This window comes from Ursus americanus, unplaced genomic scaffold, assembly GCF_024610735.1.
Source record: "Ursus americanus isolate L20-20 unplaced genomic scaffold, mUrsAme1.1.p SCAF_119, whole genome shotgun sequence".
NCBI lineage: Eukaryota > Metazoa > Chordata > Mammalia > Carnivora > Ursidae > Ursus > Ursus americanus.
The window spans coordinates 94,470-100,026 of NW_028273701.1; positions in this window are offsets into that span (position 1 = coordinate 94,470).

Here is a 5,557-nt window from a genome sequence, read left to right on the forward strand (position 1 = left end):
CCCTCCGGCTCCCCGAAGCACAGGGACGAGGTGAGGGGCTTAGACCATGCCTGCGCAATGTTGGTTCTTACACCTGGGTGTGTGGCATTTTGTTGAGCTGGCTACCCCCACTTGGGATAGGTGTTCCACAGCAAGCACCTATTGTTCGTCGGAAGCCGTTTTTTCCCCAGGGGTCTCCGGGCTGTGTTCGTTGGGCTTGAACTCCTGCTAGCAAAACCGCCGGGTGGAGGGAATGGTTCAGACTGTGCCTGGGCCCTGTGGTCTCTTCCAGGTCAGTGTATGGCATTTCCTTCCCCTTGCCACAGGCACCTGGGAGCATGTCTGCACGTGGAGAAAGACTTTCCCGTGGGAAGCCGGTTTTTGTCAAACGGGTCCCAGTGCTCTGCTCCTCTCTTTTCACTCCTGCTGCCAGAAGCCCAGGGAGGATGGGAGGGCTTAGAACATGGCTGGCCACTGTGGTTTCTTCCAGAGAAGTGGAGGGCATTTGCTTTACCTTGCCACAACCACTTGTGAGAGGGTCTGCACCTCAGGAAAACTGTTTCCGTGGGAAGCCGGCTTTTTGCAAAGGGGTCTCAGGGCCGTGGGCCTCGGGTGTCCCTCCGGCTCCCCAAAGCACAGGGACGAGGTGAGGGGCTTAGACCATGCCTGGGCAATGTTGTTTCTTACACCTGGGTGTGTGGCATTTTGGTGACCTGGCTACCCCCACTTGGGATAGGTGTTCCACAGCAAGCACCTATTGTTCGTCGGAAGCCGTTTTTGCCCCAGGGGTCTCCGGGCTGTGTTCCTTGGGCTAGAACTCCTGCTAGCAAAACCGCCGGGTTGAGGGAAGGGTTCAGACTGTGCATGGGCCCTGTGGTCTCTTCCAGGTCAGTGTATGGCATTTCCTTCCCCTTGCCACAGGCACCTGGGAGCATGTCTGCACGTGGAGAAAGACTTTCCCGTGGGAAGCCGGTTTTTGTCAAACGGGTCCCAGTGCTCTGCTCCTCACTTTTCACTCCTGCTGCCAGAAGCCCAGGGAGGATGGGAGGGCTTAGAACATGGCTGGGCACTGTGGTTTCTTCCAGAGAAGTTGAGGGCATTGGCTTTACCTTGCCACAACCACTTGGGAGAGGGTCTACACCTCAGGAAAACTGTTTCCGTGGGAAGCATGCTTTTTGCAAAGGGGTCTCAGGGCCGTGGGCCTCGGGTGTCCCTCCGGCTCCCCAAAGCACAGGGACGAGGTGAGGGGCTTAGACCATGCCTGGGCAATGTTGTTTCTTACACCTGGGTGTGTGGCATTTTGTTGAGCTGGCTACCCCCACTTGGGATAGGTGTTCCACAGCAAGCACCCATTGTTCGTCGGAAGCCGTTTTTGCCCCAGGGGTGTCCGGGCTGTGTTCGTTGGGCTTGAACTCCTGCTAGCAAAACCGCCGGGTTGAGGGAAGGGTTCAGACTGTGCCTGGGCCCTGTGGTCTCTTCCAGGTCAGTGTATGGCATTTCCTTCCCCTTGCCACAGGCACCTGGGAGCATGTCTGCACGTGGAGAAAGACTTTCCCGTGGAAGCCGGTTTTTGTCAAACGGGTCCCAGTGCTCTGCTCCTCACTTTTCACTCCTGCTGCCAGAAGCCCAGGGAGGATGGGAGGGCTTAGAACATGGCTGGGCACTGTGGTTTCTTCCAGAGAAGTGGAGGGCATTGGTTTTACCTTGCCACAACCACTTGGGAGAGGGTCTACACCTCAGGAAAACTGTCCCCGTGGGATGCCGGCTTTTTGCAAAGGGGTCTCAGGGCCATGGGCCTCGTGTGTCCCTCCGGCTCCCCAAAGCACAGGGACGAGGTGAGGGGCTTAGAGCATGGCTGGGCAATGTTGTTTCTTACACCTGGGTGTGTGGCATTTTGTTGAGCTGGCTACCCCCACTTGGGATAGGTGTTCCACAGCAAGCACCTATTGTTCGTCGGAAGTCGTTTTTGCCCCAGGGGTCTCCGGGCTGTGTTCGTTGGGCTTGAACTCCTGCTAGCAAAACCGCCGGGTTGACGGAAGGGTTCAGACTGTGCCTGGGCCCTGTGGTCTCTTCCAGGTCAGTGTATGGCATTTCCTTCCCCTTGCCACAGGCACCTGGGAGCATGTCTGCACGTGGAGAAAGACTTTCCCGTGGGAAGCCGGTTTTTGTCAAACGGGTCCCAGTGCTCTGCTCCTCTCTTTTCACTCCTGCTGCCAGAAGCCCAGGGAGGATGGGAGGGCTTAGAACATGGCTGGGCACTGTGGTTTCTTCCAGAGAAGTGGAGGGCATTTGCTTTACCTTGCCACAACCACTTGTGAGAGGGTCTGCACCTCAGGAAAACTGTTTCCGTGGGAAGCCGGCTTTTTGCAAAGGGGTCTCAGGACCATGGGCCTCGGGTGTCCCTCCGGCTCCCCAAAGCACAGGGACGAGGTGAGGGGCTTAGACCATGCCTGGGCAATGTTGTTTCTTACACCTGGGTGTGTGGCATTTTGTTGAGCTGGCTACCCCCACTTGGGATAGGTGTTCCACAGCAAGCACCTATTGTTCGTCGGAAGCCGTTTTTGCCCCAGGGGTCTCCGGGCTGTGTTCGTTGGGCTTGAACTCCTGCTAGCAAAACCGCCGGGTTGAGGGAAGGGTTCAGACTGTGCCTGGGCCCTGTGGTCTCTTCCAGGTCAGTGTATGGCATTTCCTTCCCCTTGCCACAGGCACCTGGGAGCATGTCTGAACGTGGAGAAAGACTTTCCCGTGGGAAGCCGGTTTTTGTCAAACGGGTCCCAGTGCTCTGCTCCTCTCTTTTCACTCCTGCTGCCAGAAGCCCAGGGAGGATGGGAGGGCTTAGAACATGGCTGGGCACTGTGGTTTCTTCCAGAGAAGTGGAGGGCATTGGCTTTACCTTGCCACAACCACTTGGGATAGGGTCTGCACCTCAGGAAAACTGTTTCCGTGGGAAGCATGCTTTTTGCAAAGGGGTCTCAGGGCCGTGGGCCTCGGGTGTCCCTCCGGCTCCCCAAAGCACAGGGACGAGGTGAGGGGCTTAGACCATGCCTGGGCAATGTTGTTTCTTACACCTGGGTGTGTGGCATTTTGTTGAGCTGGCTACCCCCACTTGGGATAGGTGTTCCACAGCAAGCACCCATTGTTCGTCGGAAGCCGTTTTTGCCCCAGGGGTCTCTGGGCTGTGTTCGTTGGGCTTGAACTCCTGCTAGCAAAACCGCCGGGTTGAGGGAAGGGTTCAGACTGTGCCTGGGCCCTGTGGTCTCTTCCAGGTCAGTGTATGGCATTTCCTTCCCCTTGCCACAGGCACCTGGGAGCATGTCTGCACGTGGAGAAAGACTTTCCCGTGGAAGCCGGTTTTTGTCAAACGGGTCCCAGTGCTCTGCTCCTCTCTTTTCACTCCTGCTGCCAGAAGCCCAGGGAGGATGGGAGGGCTTAGAACATGGCTGGGCACTGTGGTTTCTTCCAGAGAAGTGGAGGGCATTGGCTTTACCTTGCCACAACCACTTGTGAGAGGGTCTGCACCTCAGGAAAACTGTTTCCGTGGGAAGCCGGCTTTTTGCAAAGGGGTCTCAGGGCCGTGGGCCTCGGGTGTCCCTCCGGCTCCCCAAAGCACAGGGACGAGGTGAGGGGCTTAGACCATGCCTGGGCAATGTTGTTTCTTACACCTGGGTGTGTGGCATTTTGGTGACCTGGCTACACCCACTTGGGATAGGTGTTCCACAGCAAGCACCTATTGTTCGTCGGAAGCCGTTTTTGCCCCAGGGGTCTCCGGGCTGTGTTCGTTGGGCTAGAACTCCTGCTAGCAAAACCGCCGGGTTGAGGGAAGGGTTCAGACTGTGCATGGGCCCTGTGGTCTCTTCCAGGTCAGTGTATGGCATTTCCTTCCCCTTGCCACAGGCACCTGGGAGCATGTCTGCACGTGGAGAAAGACTTTCCCGTGGGAAGCCGGTTTTTGTCAAACGGGTCCCAGTGCTCTGCTCCTCACTTTTCACTCCTGCTGCCAGAAGCCCAGGGAGGATGGGAGGGCTTAGAACATGGCTGGGCACTGTGGTTTCTTCCAGAGAAGTTGAGGGCATTGGCTTTACCTTGCCACAACCACTTGGGAGAGGGTCTACACCTCAGGAAAACTGTTTCCGTGGGAAGCATGCTTTTTGCAAAGGGGTCTCAGGGCCGTGGGCCTCGGGTGTCCCTCCGGCTCCCCAAAGCACAGGGACGAGGTGAGGGGCTTAGACCATGCCTGGGCAATGTTGTTTCTTACACCTGGGTGTGTGGCATTTTGTTGAGCTGGCTACCCCCACTTGGGATAGGTGTTCCACAGCAAGCACCCATTGTTCGTCGGAAGCCGTTTTTGCCCCAGGGGTGTCCGGGCTGTGTTCGTTGGGCTTGAACTCCTGCTAGCAAAACCGCCGGGTTGAGGGAAGGGTTCAGACTGTGCATGGGCCCTGTGGTCTCTTCCAGGTCAGTGTATGGCATTTCCTTCCCCTTGCCACAGGCACCTGGGAGCATGTCTGCACGTGGAGAAAGACTTTCCCGTGGAAGCCGGTTTTTGTCAAACGGGTCCCAGTGCTCTGCTCCTCACTTTTCACTCCTGCTGCCAGAAGCCCAGGGAGGATGGGAGGGCTTAGAACATGGCTGGGCACTGTGGTTTCTTCCAGAGAAGTGGAGGGCATTGGTTTTACCTTGCCACAACCACTTGGGAGAGGGTCTACACCTCAGGAAAACTGTCCCCGTGGGATGCCGGCTTTTTGCAAAGGGGTCTCAGGGCCATGGGCCTCGTGTGTCCCTCCGGCTCCCCAAAGCACAGGGACGAGGTGAGGGGCTTAGAGCATGGCTGGGCAATGTTGTTTCTTACACCTGGGTGTGTGGCATTTTGTTGAGCTGGCTACCCCCACTTGGGATAGGTGTTCCACAGCAAGCACCTATTGTTCGTCGGAAGTCGTTTTTGCCCCAGGGGTCTCCGGGCTGTGTTCGTTGGGCTTGAACTCCTGCTAGCAAAACCGCCGGGTTGACGGAAGGGTTCAGACTGTGCCTGGGCCCTGTGGTCTCTTCCAGGTCAGTGTATGGCATTTCCTTCCCCTTGCCACAGGCACCTGGGAGCATGTCTGCACGTGGAGAAAGACTTTCCCGTGGGAAGCCGGTTTTTGTCAAACGGGTCCCAGTGCTCTGCTCCTCTCTTTTCACTCCTGCTGCCAGAAGCCCAGGGAGGATGGGAGGGCTTAGAACATGGCTGGGCACTGTGGTTTCTTCCAGAGAAGTGGAGGGCATTTGCTTTACCTTGCCACAACCACTTGTGAGAGGGTCTGCACCTCAGGAAAACTGTTTCCGTGGGAAGCCGGCTTTTTGCAAAGGGGTCTCAGGACCATGGGCCTCGGGTGTCCCTCCGGCTCCCCAAAGCACAGGGACGAGGTGAGGGGCTTAGACCATGCCTGGGCAATGTTGTTTCTTACACCTGGGTGTGTGGCATTTTGTTGAGCTGGCTACCCCCACTTGGGATAGGTGTTCCACAGCAAGCACCTATTGTTCGTCGGAAGCCGTTTTTGCCCCAGGGGTCTCCGGGCTGTGTTCGTTGGGCTTGAACTCC